Here is a 16621-nt window from a genome sequence, read left to right as displayed (position 1 = left end):
GGAAACAGCCCTTTTAGAATCCTAGAACAAGAGGAGACCTTTGAGGGTGTCAAGGCCAATCACCCATTTTACAGGTGAGAAAACTGAGGAAGACCAGGGATGGTTTAATAGGGTCACATGGCTAGGGAGGATTCAAACTCAGGACTTCCTCACTCCAAGTCCAGCACTCCACCCATTATATCTTACTTCCTTGAGTTTATGGGCAGGTAAAACTCAGTCTGTTTGTAATCCACTCCAGATTTGCCTTGCTTGACCGGTAACATCCAACCATTCAATGTGGGACCTGGGGAAATCCTCCCGAGTTACTCCATGGAGACTGGCACTACTTCCTAATGCAGCCTGGCGCTGCCACTTCTGGCTGTGGTACCTGGCATAAGTACTTGACTTCTATGAACTTCAACTTCTTCTTTGGTAAAATCAAGGGAGTGAACTAAATGGCTTCTCACTTCCCTTCCAGGGCTAAATCTATAATTAAATATAAACGTGCTAGGACTTCTCTCAAGAAATGTGTCAGTTGTCATCTGCCGCCACTCTGGGCTGAAGCTGGAGGCTCATGAGTATGGGATACTGAAGGCATATATTGTCAGATTTTTTTATGCATTGATTGTTATTGCCAAATTTTTCCTCTTTTCTTTTTCTCAAAAAAGCTAGATGGTGCAGTGGATAGAGCACAGCCCTGAAGTCAGGAGGACCTGAATTCAAATCTGGTCTCAGACACTTAACACTTCCTAGCTGTGTGACCCTGGGCAAGTCACTTAACCCCAATTGCCTCAGCCAAAAAAGAGGGAGGAAGGGGGAGGGAAGAAGAAAGGAAGGAAGGAAGGAAGGAAGGAAGGAAGGAAGGAAGGAAGGAAGGAAGGAAGGAAGGAAGGAAGGAAGGAAGGAAGGAAGGAAGGAAGAAGAAAGAAAGAAAGAAAGAAAGAAAGAAAGAAAGAAAGAAAGAAAGAAAGAAAGAAAGAAAGAAAGAAAGAAAGAAAGAAAGAAAGAAAGAAAGAAAGAAAGAAAGAAAGAAAGAGAAAGAAAGAAAGAAAGAAAGAAAGAAAGAAAGAAAGAAGGAAGGAAGGAAGGAAGGAAAGAAAGAAGGAAAGAAAGAAAGGAAAGAAAAAAGAAGAAAAGAAAGAAAAAGGAAAGAAAATCTTTATAATATGGTATGACTTTCTGAGAGGAGGTGCAGAAGGAAATCAGGGAGAATTTGAGGAGACTTTTAATGTTCCCTTATTTTTAATGCCAAATGAACAATATTCTTCCAAAGCTACAGGATGATAAGGTCCCCATTGAAATCTAAGCTTCTGGAGATTGAGAATCATTTAACCTTTATATTTGTATCCCCAGAATTCAGCCCAGTGCCTGGTATAAATTTAGGATTCATTCTTTTATTGCTAGAAGGCTGTTCTCAAGTTACTGCTCAATTCTAGATCTCATGTCTGACACGTTAGTGTAAATTTTAGGAAAAATAATTTATCAAAGTGGGTTCCCTGTTCACTCTTCTGCAAAATGAATGAGTTGGATTAGTTAGCCTCCAATTATCAACCTTTGACCATAAATAAAGTATATAGATTATGTATAAACCAACCAATTAACCAATCAAGAAGCATTATTAATCCGTATGCATGACATATAATTATTTATTTCTTTGGATTATCATTTGCTATCTTGTTATATTAATCAGCCAGTTACACTGACATTTAAGCCTAAGAGATTATGGGTTTTTAAAGATAGAGAAATGAACAGCTGCTTCTGGAGAAATGGTTTTCTTTGGTTTATTAAGTAACACAATCAACTTAAATGGAGACTTAAAACTAATGAATGAACTGATATATATTTCATGTCTGTCCATACAGATAAGGATCAAATAACATAATATATATATAGTATTTTGTCAACCTTAAATTGTCATACAAATACTATCTGTATAAAAGGTCGAATGGTATGATGGTTAGAGAGCTGTTCTCAAAGGAGGAAAAGACCTAAGTTCAAGCAGTTCTTCTAAGCCGGACTGGTTTGGGGATCTACATCACCATGTCTCTCAGTGTTCTAGATAGAGTGGTACCCAAGAAAGTCCAGATTGCTTTTGAAAAGGGAATACTTTTCTCCTTTGGAAGTTCCTCTAGATCAGGTCCTAGACCTTTTTATGTATTCATGCTAGTTATGAATTCCTAGCAAACGCTTTGGGGAAATGAGGCAAGGAAGCTGTTTTCCTTTTCAGATCAGAATTCAAAAGAAGAGAAACCAGCCAAGGAAGCAGCCAGACAGATAAATGCATGGTGGGGGAACTAGTAGCATCACTCCTTCAGGCCCATTGAACATGAGATTTTTTGAGGAAGGGTCAAAGAATCACAGAGTCACAGCTGGAAGGGATGCCGGGTTCAAGCCCTTCATTTTACTGATGCTAGAGAAGTTGTGGTTCACAGAGGAGCTGTTCTCTCTCTCTTTATATACATATGTATATATGTATATATATATATATATGTATTTCATATATATGTGTATATATATATCTAATGAGAGAAATTTCAGTTAATTCATTAGCTTTAACTCCCCATTTAAGTTGATTAACTGTTAATAACTAAAGAAAGATATATATATATATATATAAAGAGAGAGATAATAACTTTTAATTTTTCCAAATACATAAAAGATAGTTTCCAACATTCAACTTTGCAAAACCTTGTGTTCCATTTTTTCTCCCTCTATCCCCTAGACAGCAAGCCATCTGATATAGGTTAAACGTGTGCAATTCTTCTAAACATATTTCCATATTCATCGTGCTGTGCAAGAAGGAACAATTCAAAATAGAAAAAAAAAAAAAAAAAACATGAGAAAGAAAAAAAAAAAGCAAACAAACTTCATCACCACCAAAAAAAAAAAATTTAAAAATACTTTGTTTAATCCACATTCAGTCTCCATAGCTCTCTGTCTGGATGCGCATAGCTCCTTGCACCACAAGTCTGCCCCCTGTACCTTGCTAAGGGATGGATAAGCACAAACAAAAAGAGAAATGGTCTCTGCCTCCAGAAAGCTTTCATTCTATTAAGAGATAATACATCTAGAGGAGTCCGGCAGTTAAGAAGCATACGTTAAGTGCTTTCTATGTGCTGAAATGTTGGGATACAAAAAAAGGCAACATTGTCTGATCTCGGGGAGCCCGCCGTTTAATGGAAGTTTGGGTATCGAGAATCAACAGGGTTGAAGCGTCAGCTCTCAAGCCAGAGATCAGCTCTGATCACCTCTGACACTCTCTAGCCATGTAATGGCTTCAAGCTTCGGTGACCTTCAAATTATTCTCTAAGGCTCTTTGATTTTTTTATTTTTTTAAAATTTTATTTATTTAATATTTCTATTATTTATTTATTTTGCTGAGGCAATTGGAGTTAAGCGACTTGCCTAGGGTCCCTTAAGGAAGCAGTAAGTGTCTAAGTCCAGATTTGAATTCAGATCCTCCTGGCTTCAGTGCTGGTAACTTCAGGGCTCTTTGACTTTAATAGAGTTTTATACAGGCCGATGGCTGCCGTTCTGCGGAGGGAGTCTGCCCACAGATGCAATCTCAGATTCTCATGTGCTGGTCTCTGAGGCTGGACAATACGGGGCACCGTGCATATGGGGCCTGAGTTCCAATCCTGCCTCCATGCTTACTACTAGGATGACCTTAGGCAAACCGTTCCAAGGGCCTGGGTCTCATTGTCCTCATCTGTGAAATTAGCTCCTTTAGTCCCCTTCTCTGGATGATGGGAGCCTCTCCTCTTACTGGAATAAAGCTCTGACTCATTCTCTCCAGCAGGTGGCAGAAGACTGATTGCAAAGTTGGCTCCACTCAAGACTTTCCACAAATTAGAACTGCAGGACTTGTTAATGCAATGAGCTCTAGAGGAAGGGGGTGTCTGGAAGTCGAGACTGAAGTTTGAGGATTTAAATCCTGCTAAAACGCTCAAGTCAAAATTTATATGGAGCTGCGACTCTCTCCTCCCCTCCTTCTTCCAAGCAGAATGACCTAGAATTACTAGAATTTCCTAATTTAGATATGAAGAAACTGTAAGGGATTTGGCCAACTTTCCATAGCCAGTAAAGTCAGGGGTAGGACTCTTACTGATTCTAAAGCTAGTGCTCTTTTGTCTCTATCACAGAGCTTCTCCAGATATATGGCCTTGCACTTCTTTGTTAAGTCCTCTGTGACTCAGTTTTACCATTTGTAAAACAAGATCATATTCCCTACTCTAATTATTTCACAGGGTTCTTGTGCAAATTAAATGAGAAGCTTTAAATAAGTGCAGGTAATTTAAACTAAAAATATTCTCAATAAAAGCAGAATTATGCTATGGGTCTGGACTCACTTGTTTAGAACCAAAAATTAATGGAAAGCCATTGATTCTCTCTTTCAGGTGATTTGGTGTAAAAGGAGGGACTCCCTACCTGGAAGAAAAGACTCTGGAGGATCCTGATCACTGAAGGGGAAAGGGGTTTAGATTGTCCTTCTTGGATGGCAGAGGGCAGGACTGTAGAGGTCTCAATTTAGGCTTCAATGTCAGGAAAGACTTCGTGATGATTTGAACTGTGCACAGGTAGTCAGGAGGTGGTGAGCTCTCCATCCTTGGGGTCTGCATGCAGGGTATGGCATAATGAAGATTCCCTAAGGTCCTTTCCAACTATCAAAACTCCGTGATTTTGTGAAGCTCCATAAAGAGAACTTTTAAGGCTTAGAATGGGAGGTCCAGCAATAGCAGAGCACCTCAGACTTAAAATTTTTAAAAATCTATCATTTGGGGGGCAGCTAGGTGGTGCAGTGGATAGAGCACCAGTCCTGAATTCAGGAGGACCCAAGTTCAAATCTGGTCTCAGATACTTAACACTTCCTAGCTGTGTGACCCTGGGCAAGTCACTTAACCCCAGCCTCAGGAAAAAATAAAAATCTATCATTTGGGGGGCAGCTAGGTGGCGCAATGCATAGAGCACCAGCCTTGAATTCAGGAGGACCTGAGTTCAAATCTGGTCTCAGACACTTAACACTTCCTAGCTGGGTGACCCTGGGCAAGTCACTTAACCACAGCCTCAGGAAAAAAATAAAAATCTATCATTTGAGTTGGCCGGGAGGGACACTGCTGCCAAGGAAGGCCATCATGGAGGACCCTTCAAAGGCAACCAAGGGACAGCAGAAGCTATAGGACACATGAAATAATGAGAGAGGACATCAATCCCGAGCAGGGTTTGTTGAAAAAGTTATTTTAAAAAGCCAGCTTACCCACTGGACTCTTTCACCTAAGTGATAGTGCCTGCTTTCCTATGGAATCAGCATCCAAATGTTGCACCCTCAGGAGCCGTAGAGTCCTCTAATAAGGATCAGAGAAAATTCCTTTTCTCCTTCTTTGGGAGCCTCTGTTGTTCTAAGACAAGGGGAAAATCGGTGAAAATAGTTTCCATTTAGCGTGTGACATCCTTTGCCATCTTGTTTACCTCTCGTAACCAGGAGCACGCTAAGCTCTGCTCTTCCCGGAACACGGGGCCAGCTTCCAGCCGAGTTACTCATTGCTGAGGGGCTTGTAATGCCCTTATTGGCGACAGACCCCAAAGAGCTTATGGCCCAGGACAAAAGAGAGAATCCCTCTTTTCATTTCTTTCCGCTGTGATTGCCCTGAGCAACAAGCCGAGTCCCCTTTGCTTGACTCTATTATTCATGGGGTGAGGAAAATGGGAACTCATTTGCTCCCTGCCCCCCCAGCCATCACCCATGTAGAGCATGAACTCAATCAGGAAAGCTGGAGCCTGAGATCACGGCTGCTTCTCTCCATTTGTTTCCTTTCCTGAATAGGGCAGCCTGCGAAGTTTCTCAAGTGGATGTCCAAGAGTGGCCTTGGAGGCAATCTTGGCGGTCGGAAAGATCCGAAGGTCCAGGAGTTCCATGAAAAGAGCAGCTAGTTTTAGCAGAAGCAGGATGGCAAAAATGGCTGAGCTCAAAGTTTAGAGGGAATTGATTTGGGGGTGGGATGAGAGTAAAGGAGAAATGTAAAACGACTTCTCTAACGAATTACTGAGTTTCAAAGAGTGGAAGGGTCAGCCTCTCAGCAGATTGGAGCAGTAGCCACAAAAATGACATAAGTTCTAAGTTACAGAATGCTTTTCTGTTAACACACACTCGTGAGTGTGCTGTGTTTAGCATTCCTTTTGTGTACAGGAATAACTTGCCCGTCCCAAGCCTGATTCAAATGGTACATTCAGTACTTTTGTAACCCCCCCCCCCTTCAAGAAAGCTCTAAATGTGAGCTGTGAGTAAAATCGTCCCTGGGGGGGTCAGGGTGGGGGACTAAATGAGCCAAAAGGTGTGAGAACAGGGCGTCTAAGCCCTCTCATTAGAGGCAATCTCCCCTAGGAAGGAACCCGGTCCAACCACATGCTTGGGCACAGGACAGGGAGGGGCCCTTGGGCTGAGCTGTGGCTCCTTAAGGTTAAACGTGTTCCTACTGTGGTCCCATCTTTTAAAAGAAAAATGCCTTGCTGGCTAGTCTGCGTTGCAAAGCCCGACAGTTCTTCCCCATCCCTTTCTTGGTCTTATTTGGAACAGAATAAAATCAGACGTGTAATTTCACGGACAGAGGGAACTCCCCAAAAGGGCTCTCTGACCCAGGAAATGCCTGGATTCTGTCGAGGTAGATAGCCTTTGCTTGATAGGGCTCGGATCTAAAGCTGGAAGGGATCTTGGCTGCCATTCATCCAGCCCCACAATTTTGCAGATGAGGAAACTGAAGGGTTTAACAAATGAATAAATCAACCAATCAAAGCCATTTAATAAATGCTTGCTTGGTGCCAAGCCCTGGGAATACAAGAGCAGTCTGACAATCATTGCTCACAAAGACCTTACTTTGCATGGCCAGTCAATACAGACATTAAGCTTTAATATCTTAAAACTCACTTAAGACTCTAGGGAGACCCTGTAGCCAGGGTGGTCAAGCAAGGAATTATTGCCTGGGAAGTCACCATCATGGGGAGGGGACCGAGGAACAGTTGACTGATTTTCCATTTCCAGAGGCTATGGTAGTGCTGATTGGATTACAATTCTCAGAGCAGAATGTGGAAAGGGGAGGGGAGCGCTAAGAGGTAGATTGGAAGGCCACTCAGCCTATTCAGAACCCGAAAATGGCCAGGTTGAAGAGGAGGATGCTGGGAATACAGAGTGAGGGGGTTAGCTCCTCCCCTTCCCCCCCCCCCATGATCTCTGGTGGTCCAATTTGGAGAGTGGATCCGCAGCAGCAGTGGGAGCAGGGTGGAAAATGGAGACTAAGACCTGGGTGATGGTAGTGGCGGGTGGTGATGGTGGGGGAGTGGGGGAGGAAGTTGATAACTTGACCAAGACTAGGCAGGGATAAGTGGCAAAAAAAAAAAAAAAAAAAGATTTTAACCTGGCTCTGTGACTCCACATCCAGCTCTTCCAGCTCTTTTTCCGAAGCTTCCATCCACTGCAAATGTTCACAGGGACTATTGGTGGCTGAGCCTGGCAAGCTCCTATTGGTCTGATCGGTCGAGTCGGGCACACCTAGCTTGCCTCTGACATAAGCAGGGCATTTTGGTCCTCTTCAAGAAGGAAGGACACCAACCAACCAACACTTCCGAGCTCCCCAGCTGTTTTCTCTACTTGTTTATACATCTGTCAGATCTCTTGCAGTCACCAACCCCACACATAGTTCTCCCTGTCCATCAGGCTGATAGAAACCCCTGAAGGAGAACCCTCCCTCTATAAAACCCTTGAGTTCAGTTTCCTTAGAGAGCTGCCATATTGTGATCTTAGCAACCTAGACTTTAAATCCGGAGTGCAGGACCTTGTATTCGAATCTTCCCTCTGGCACCCCCCACCACAATGATGTTGGTTAAGTCTCAGTGTCCACCCCTGCAAAATGAAGGCACTGTGCCATATTGTCCCAAAGGGCCCCTGCATCTCTAAACCTAAGGAGCCCTCCCCAAAGACTTCATATTTAACTGCTTGATAGTACTTGTGCTCAACCCCCTCTTGGCTGCTTCTGATTATCTAGCCTTTGCCATCAAACCCCCTGGAGTCTCCTCCCCCTGAAACCCCCCTCCCCCGGGTCAGCTTCCTTCTCCCAGGTCCTCACTTTGGGGAGACTACCAGGCTGACCAAACTGTGTTCTCTTCTGCACTGACTCCACTTTCTGCCTCCTCCCTTTTCCATTGCATTTCCTGTTATCTTCCCCATCAGACTGTAAACTCCTGGAGACCAAAAACTCTTTCTTTTGCTTAAATGTATATAGCACAGAGCCTGGCATAGGGTAGGCCCTTAATAAAGGCCTGGTACTTGGTGGCCTATTTACTTTATATTTATTCTATATATTATAATAGGTTTACACACTATATAAACCAATGAATGTGCATTTGATTGATATTTACAAGCATTCTACATTTATAATTGTAAGGGTTAATTGAGATAGTAATGGTAAGTGTTGACACAGGGCCTGGCACACAGTAGGCACTATCTCGGTGCTAGGAGTAGCAGTAATGCTTGTCTCTTTCTTTAGAACCCACGCTTCCTACAGTTAGGGATTGGTTTGCATTTGTGGTTCTATACCGACCCCTAGCACAGGGCTGGGCCCACAGGGGGCTTAGTGGCAGATTGATTGGCCCACAGGCCACCCCCAATTTAGACCTATGTAAAGGCCCATCCCTGAGCTCGTCCCCTTCCTTCCCCCCCCAGGCCACAGCCCATTGCCCCTGAGGCTAAAGGAACTGACTCCTCCAGAAACCAGCAACTGAAGCTTTCCCCGGAAACCTGAGGAGGTGGGAGGAAGGGCAGTGACCTCATCTGTGTCACTCTAGGAAAGAACCCAGTCCCTCCCAGCGCAGGTGGGAGTGACATTTCAAGGAAAATCAGGAGGGTAATGTGGCCTTTATCAGGAGTAAAGAATTGGAGAAAATGGCAGATCCTGATTTAATAAGGGGGCACTCACCGGGGGATCCCCCGCCTTGGTGGTTTGGGAATACCCTGGTGGGGCAGAAGAGCTGAGAAAGTGCTGCTAAGAGCAGTGACCTCCAGCTCAGCTTCCGTCCTTGGTCGGGGCCAGCTCTGTGTCAAGGTTCCTGATGAACATGAGCCCTGAACCCCCCTCCCAGCTACCCCCACCTCCTTCTTCCCACCAGGCTGTAGTTCCGTTCCTCTGCGACCTTGGTTCTCCGAAGAGGCGGACACATACTTGTGAAAGCCAGGTTTTACTTTTAGTGGAGAATCAAGAAGCAAATAAGAGTGCATCCTAACAGGAACGCTGCAAAAAGTAGGGGATCGGCCTCTCCCCACGCCCCCCAGACGGCAGGTGGAACAGCTCGCAGGAATCCCGGGACGGGCCCAATGGTTTGGTTTCCCATGGCCGCCCCCTGAGCGGGCACCAACAGGTGTCACACAGGAAGTCTGAGTCATGGCTCCCAGGCCAGGCAAGAGCAGGCGAACCCCCCCACATGATCCGAGGCAGCTGCCGTGGCCCCTTCCCTTCTGTCTTTCTCAGCCTGAAATGCTCAGTTCTTTGCATGGCTCTTCAAACAGCATGAGTTCAAGGTCCTTCACCGTTCTGGAGAGCTTCTCCTGGGCTCCCTCAATGTCCTTCCTAAACCCTGGTGACCGGAATGGAACATGGGACATCAATCCCATAGGGCAGGTTCTAGCCCAACTCTGCCCTCGGGTTCTCCACAGTCACTCGAGGTAGACTCAGATCACATTTGCTGGCTGGGCTGCGTTCACCTTATTTCCTTATCTTGAACTTGCAGGCCAGTAAAATGCCCGTCCTTATTTTCAGTTGGAGCTCCCCCATCTTGTACTTGCAGAGGAGGTGCTTCTGGACTTAAGCCAAGCTCCCCAGAGCTTGGTGAACAGTGGATAGTGTGCTGACCCTGAAATCAGTAAGACCTGAGTTCAAATGTGAATTCAGATATCTACTAGCGTGTAACCTTGGGTAAGCCTTATTTGCCTCAGTATCCTCAGGTGTAACAATAAACCGGAAAAGCAAACAACAAAGGCTCTGGTTTATTTAAGTGGGTTATATACAGGATCAGTGCTTGCTAAATGTTTAACAACCAGCCCTCATTGGCATACTTCAAAGTTTAATTTGCATTATTAACACTTTCTCCATCACTTTCTTTTTTTATATATAAAGCTTTTTATTTTCAAAACATATGCATGGATAATTTGACAATATTGACCCTTGCATAGCCTTGTGTTTCAGATTTTCTCCTTCTTCCCCCATGCCCTCGCCTAGATGACAACCAACCCAATATATGTTAACCATGTTAAAATATATGTTAAATCCAATGTGTATAAACATATTTATACCATTCTCTTGCTGCACAAGAGAAATCAGATCCAAAAAAGAAAAAGAAAAAAAGAAAGTAAATGAGAAAGAAAACAAAATGCAGGAGCGAGACTGTTATGTTGTGATCCACACTCAGTTCCCACAGTCCTCTTTCTGGGTGTAGATGGCTCTCTCCACCATGAGATTATTGGAACTGGCTTGAATCATCTCATTTTTGCAAAGAGTCACATCCATCAGAATTGATCGCCCTGTAATATTGATGTTGCTGTGTACAATGATCTCCTGGTTCTGCTCATTTCACTCAGCATCAGTTCATGTAAGTCTCTCCCAGTCTCTCTGAAATCATCCTGCGGGTCATTTCTTACAGAGCAATAATATTCCATAACATTCATGTACCATAACTCATTCAGCCATTCCCCTCCTGATGGCATCCATTCAGTTTCTAGTTCCTTGCCACTACAAAAAGGGCTGCCACAAAGGTTTTTGCACATAGGGGTCCCTTTCCCTCTGGGACATAAGCCCAGTAGCAACCCTTCTGGGTCAAAGGGTATGCACAGTTTGATAACTTTTTGAGCACAGTTCCAAATTGCTCTCCAGAATGGTTGGATCACTTCATAGTTCCACCAACAATGTATTTATGAACCAGTTTTTCCACATCTCCTCCAACATTTGTCACTATCTTTTCCCGTCATCTTAGCCAATCTAAGAGGTGTGTGTGTGTGTGTGTGTGTGTGTGTGTGTGTGTGTGTGTAGTGGTATCTCAGAGTTTTCTTAATTTGCATTTCTCTGATCAATAGTGATTTAGAACACCTTCTCATATGTCCATCATTTTCTTAAGTTCATATAATTCGCAAAACAATAAAGTAAGCATAAAAAATGCTTTGTAACATTAGCCAATTTTCAAGCTAACTTCTTTGTAAATTCACTGAAAAATTGTTGCCTCTCAATTTGGCTCCATTATGTCCCTGGATATACCCATGGATACCAGCCATGTTAGAAATTAAGACATCTTAGTATCAGCATGGAAATAGAATAGACCTTGCAGACCCCTTAAAAGGGTCTTTGGAACTCACAGAGGTCCTCAGATCACACTTTTAAATGTTTAATTAAATTTTAACTTATGGAATAAAACACTCATTTCACTTTGAAAACCATTGGCTTAGCTCCTAATTTTGTGAGCCCTAGCAAGTCATTAAACTTTTTTTAACCTCAGTTTTCTTATCTATTAAACAAGGACAAAATTATTTGTAGAACTTGCTTCAAAGGATTATTTGGAGGCTTGAGCGAGATACTATAGTATATGTGAAGTGCTTTATAATCTTTAAAATGTTATGTAAGAGTTTACTATTACCATAATTATTTTTCTGTGTTGTCCACAAGAAAAAGGAAAAGATCTCAAATTCTCTGCCAATCACTAAAAAAAAAAAATGAAGTCATTAAAATTATATTTTTATACTAAAGAAGGGAAAGGGACCGGTATGTGCCAAAATGTTTATGGCAGCCCTTTTTGTAGTGGTTAGAAACTGGAAAATGAATGGATGTCCATCGATTGGAAAATGGTTGGATAAATTATGGTATATGAAGGTTATGGAATATTATTGTTCTTTAAGAAATGACCAGCAGGATGAATACAGAGAGGCCTGGAGAGACTTACAGGAACTGATGCTGAGTGAAACGAACAGAACTAGATCATTATACACTCCAACAATGATACTGTACAAGGATGTATTCTGATGGAAGTGGATTTCTTCATCATAGAGAAGAGCTAATCCAATTCCAATTGATCAATGATGGACAGAATCAGCTACATCCAGAAAAGGAACACTGGGAAATGAGTGTGAACTGTGAGCATTGTTTTTGTTTTTGTTTTTCTTCCCAGATTATTTTTACCTTCCAAATACAATCTTCCTTTGCAACAACAACAACAACAAAATTCGGTTCTGCACATATATATTGTACCTAGGATATACTATAAGATATTTAATATGTATGGGAATGCCTGCCATCCAGGGGAGGGGGTGGAGGGAAGAAGGGGAAAATTTCGGGACAGAAGGAAGTACAAGGGATAATGTAAAAAAAAAATTACCTATGCATATGTACTGTCAAAAAATGTTATAATTATAAAATTAATTTTAAAAAAGGACTGACAAAAAGCAAATTTAAAAATTATATTTTTATGTCCCAGTTGAATGCGAACTCCCTGAGGGCAAGGATTATTTTACATTTTAATTTGTCCCTACCATTTGGATAGTGTTTGTCAAATACCATGGTGCTTAATAAATGCTTTTTGATTTATTGATTGATTGATAGCCCTTTGGATACATGAAGACAGAATCTGAAGTCAGAGCAGCCCCTTACCTTCATCTTGATGAGCCTCAGAATCTTTAACAACTTTGGAACTATGCTCAAAAAGTAGCCATACTGTGCACACCCTTTGACCCAGAAGTGTTGCTATTGAACTTATATCCCAGAGAGATCTTAGAGGAAAAGAGACCTATATGTGCAAAAAAAAAAAAAAAAAAAAAAAGAAAGGATATATTTAATAAAATAGGGCTAAAAATACTTATATAACCTAATTCCCAGGATTATTATGAAAAAACTGCTTTGTAAGTCTTAAGCATATAATACTTCTTCTGGGTTACTGCTCAAACTTGCACTCAATCTATGTAGTGAAGTCTCAAAGGGTGAGTGCTTCTCTCAGTATTCAAAGATTGCTCTGTCGTGCTACTCTTTAACATTATAGCTCATGAGCCCCAATCTGTGTGAGTCCCTGTAATAATCAACCAGTAGGAAAAAACTCACTCTTAGCAAAGGCATTTACTAAGATGATAAAGTGAAAACAGTAGTTCCAAAACATTTTTTCCAGCCCCATAGCCTGCGGCAAACTCTCCCACAATTACACACAGCATCCATGGGATGCATAAGTCCAAGAATGGTGAGGTTTGTGTTGGGTTCCAGCTTATAATTTTAGAACTTCATAACCTAGAAAATCTCTCTCTTCCTGTCTGGTCCTCTCTGCAAGCTGTCACATGACAGGGTTAGCCCTTTTTTGGCTCCATAGTCAAGAGCCAGAAGTGGAGGGATATAATGTGTTACAACAGAGATCTTAAACTCATGCCTCAGTGTCACAAGCTGCTAGGGCTCAAACCAGATTAAAATGTGTACAATAAATAACATTATAGTATAATCCAAATATTATTAATTTGTGATTTTCTAAATATCCTGCCTATAAAGATGGATTTCTATTTGAGTTTGACACTATTATATAATAAGGCTGGAAAAGTAGGACAAAGCCAAGATTTTAAGGCCTTTACATTTCTAATAGAAATTTTTGTATTTGATCCCAGAAGGAGCCATTGGAGGTTTTGGAGTAGAACTAAACATGGTCACAGCTGTGCTGTATAAAAATCACCTTGATGACGGGGTGATGGATAGATTGGTGCATGAAGAGATCTGAGGTAGAAAGACTAAAAATGAAGCTATTGAAATAGTCTAGTTGAGAGATTGTGAGGGTCTGAATTGAAGGGGTGTTTATAATGGATTTGAAAGATATTGTAAAGATAGAAATTTCATAATTTGGCCCCTTTTTGGACATATGGAATGAGTGAAAGTGAGGACAATAGTAGGGTTTTAAATCTGGGTGACCAGCATTGAAATAGGTAAGTTCAGGAGAAATGGGTCGGGAAATAAAGATGAGTTGTCTTGTGCACATGGAGTTTGAGATGTCTACAGGATATTTAGTTTGACAACTGTTTGGACATGTATACATATATTGGATTTAATTTATACTCTAATATATTTAACATGTATTGGTCAACCTACCATCTGGGGTGGGGGGGGGGAAGGAAGGGAAAAATTAGAACAAAAGGTTTGGCAGTTATCAATGTTGTAAAATTGCCCATGCATATTACCTGGTAAATAAAAACTATTAAAATTTTAAAAAAAGATATTCAGTTTGAAATGTCTAATAGGGCTGCCAAATTGGACCTCAGAAGAAAGACTTAGGCTGGATGTAGAGGTCTGGGAGACTCTAAAAATGGAAGCAGTGTCAGCCTCACACTGCTCCGCCTTAGAGGGCAAAACTAGAAGTGACAGAGGCTACAAAAAATGCTGTTTTCCACTTGATGTCCAGATAACTTCCTAACACTTGTGTGATCCTCCGTGGGCAAGGCCTCTTTGGGGAGGTAGTGAGGTCTCATCACTGGCAGAATTCAAGCCAAAGCCACATGCCCACTTAGAGAAATAGTAAAAGGGATTCTTTGTGAGGTCTTTCTCTCCGGCCGCTGAGGTCCCCTCCAATTCTGGGCATGTGTAACGCTCCAAAGTCTGGCTCGTTAAATTCTGTCTGATTGCACAATGGGTGTAAGTTGAACCACAAGCTGTCTAATGTCAAACTCAGCAATAATCAGCATTCCATCTCCCTCTCTGTCCAGCAGGCAAGCCCAGCAGCCCAACTGTAGAATCCCCTAAGCTAGCTGATTTATTGAGACCTATTAATCAATTTAATAGAGGAAAAGCAAGAGGAAGCCAGAATCCAGTCTGGGGCAGATTGGTCTGGGCTGCCAGTGACTCACAGTGCCCTTGCCCTGCAAGATGCCTAATAAAATGCCATGCTTCACAGAAAGTTATGGCTATTGTGATGGAAAAATGACTTTGTACCTTAGAAGTAGATTGCTACAAGGTACAAATCAGCAGTATAAGCATGAATACAAGTGTACAGATAGAGACACTGAGAGCAGTGTGACTATGGATATGGCTACAGAGCCAGATACAAATGTAGTTATTAGAAGCTTACATATAAATATAGTTGGTGATTAGATATTGATAGATAATCAATAGTTAGGTACTTACATGTAGGTAAATGGCTAGATAAATAGGTAGAGGGATAGATAAAAAAAGTAAATCAATAGAGAGATAAATATGCAGGTAAGTGGATGGATAGAGAGATGAAAGATAGGTAGATGGATAAATAGGCGGATGTAAATGTGTACATAAATTGCTAGACAGATGGCTAGATAAATAGAAAGATGGATGGATAAATAGGTAAGCATAATATGTAAGTAAATGGCTAGATAGATAACTAGATAAATAAGTAGGTAAATGGATGGATAGATAAGCAGATGGATAGATAAATAGATGATGGATAGATAGATATAGATAGATGATAGATAGATAAATATGTAAGTAAATGGATAAATAGGTAGATATAAATATGTAAGTAAATGCCAATATAAATGACTAGATAAATAGGTAGATGGATGAATGGATGGATAGAGATAGACAGATAATGGATAAATATCTAAGTAGTTAGATAAATAAATAGGTAAACACAATATGCAAGTAAATGGCTATATAGATAATTAGATAAATAAGTAGGTGGATGGATGGATAGATAGATAAATTAATAAATAGGTAGATGGATGGATGGATGGATAGACAGACAGACAGACAGATAAATAGATAGATAGATAGACAGACAGACAGACAGACAGATAAATAGATAGATAGATAGATAGATAGATAGATAGATAGATAGATAGATAGACAGACAGATAAATAGATAGATAGACAGATAGATAGACAGACAGCACTATATGTGGGACTTTGAACAAGTCACTTAACTTTCCTAGTATTTAGTTTCTTTATGTATAAAATGGAGGGCCTGGAGCAGGCAGCCTCTGAGCTTGCTTCGAGCTCCAGAGTTATAATTCTATGATTCTAACCCCTGAGTTCAAAGTCTCTATTTGCCCTCTGTTTGCTGTGTGACACTGGCCTAGACACTTCATTCGTGTCTGCCTCAGGCAGCTCCCTGAGACTCACCTGTTTCCTTGGAGGGGGTTTCCACACCAAAACCTCCCCATGGAGATTAATCATTGAACTAACAAGCAACAGCACCTTCTGCATGTTAGACACTGAACTAGGAACTGGCGAGACACAGAAAAAAAAAAAGAAACAGTTCTTATTTTCAGAGAGCTTATAATCTCTTGAGGATGAAGGCATGTGCCTGGACCCCACCCCAAGGACACTCCAACTATAGCCTTTCTTGGTCCCCCTTTAGGCAGTGCCTTCTTTTCGCCGCTTGTCTTCAAGTTACCCTATGACTTGATTGTCCAAAATGACTTGTATATTGTCTTCCCCATTGGCCTAGGAGCTACTTGAGGGCAGGGAATTGGAGAAGGGGGGGGTGGTAAAAATAATAAAGTAACACTGATGTTTGGCACAGTGTGTAATAGAGTAAGTCCTTAAATACCGTGTTTCCCCGATAATAAGACCTATCCTGAAAATAAGACACCCACATACTCTTTAATATTCCGCTAAAATAAGCCCTC

The sequence above is a fragment of the Sminthopsis crassicaudata genome, chromosome 4 (genome assembly GCF_048593235.1).
Source record: "Sminthopsis crassicaudata isolate SCR6 chromosome 4, ASM4859323v1, whole genome shotgun sequence".
Classification (NCBI taxonomy): Eukaryota; Metazoa; Chordata; class Mammalia; order Dasyuromorphia; family Dasyuridae; genus Sminthopsis; species Sminthopsis crassicaudata.
The sequence above is the reverse complement of the archived record's forward strand: the minus strand, read 5'-3'. Positions refer to the sequence as shown.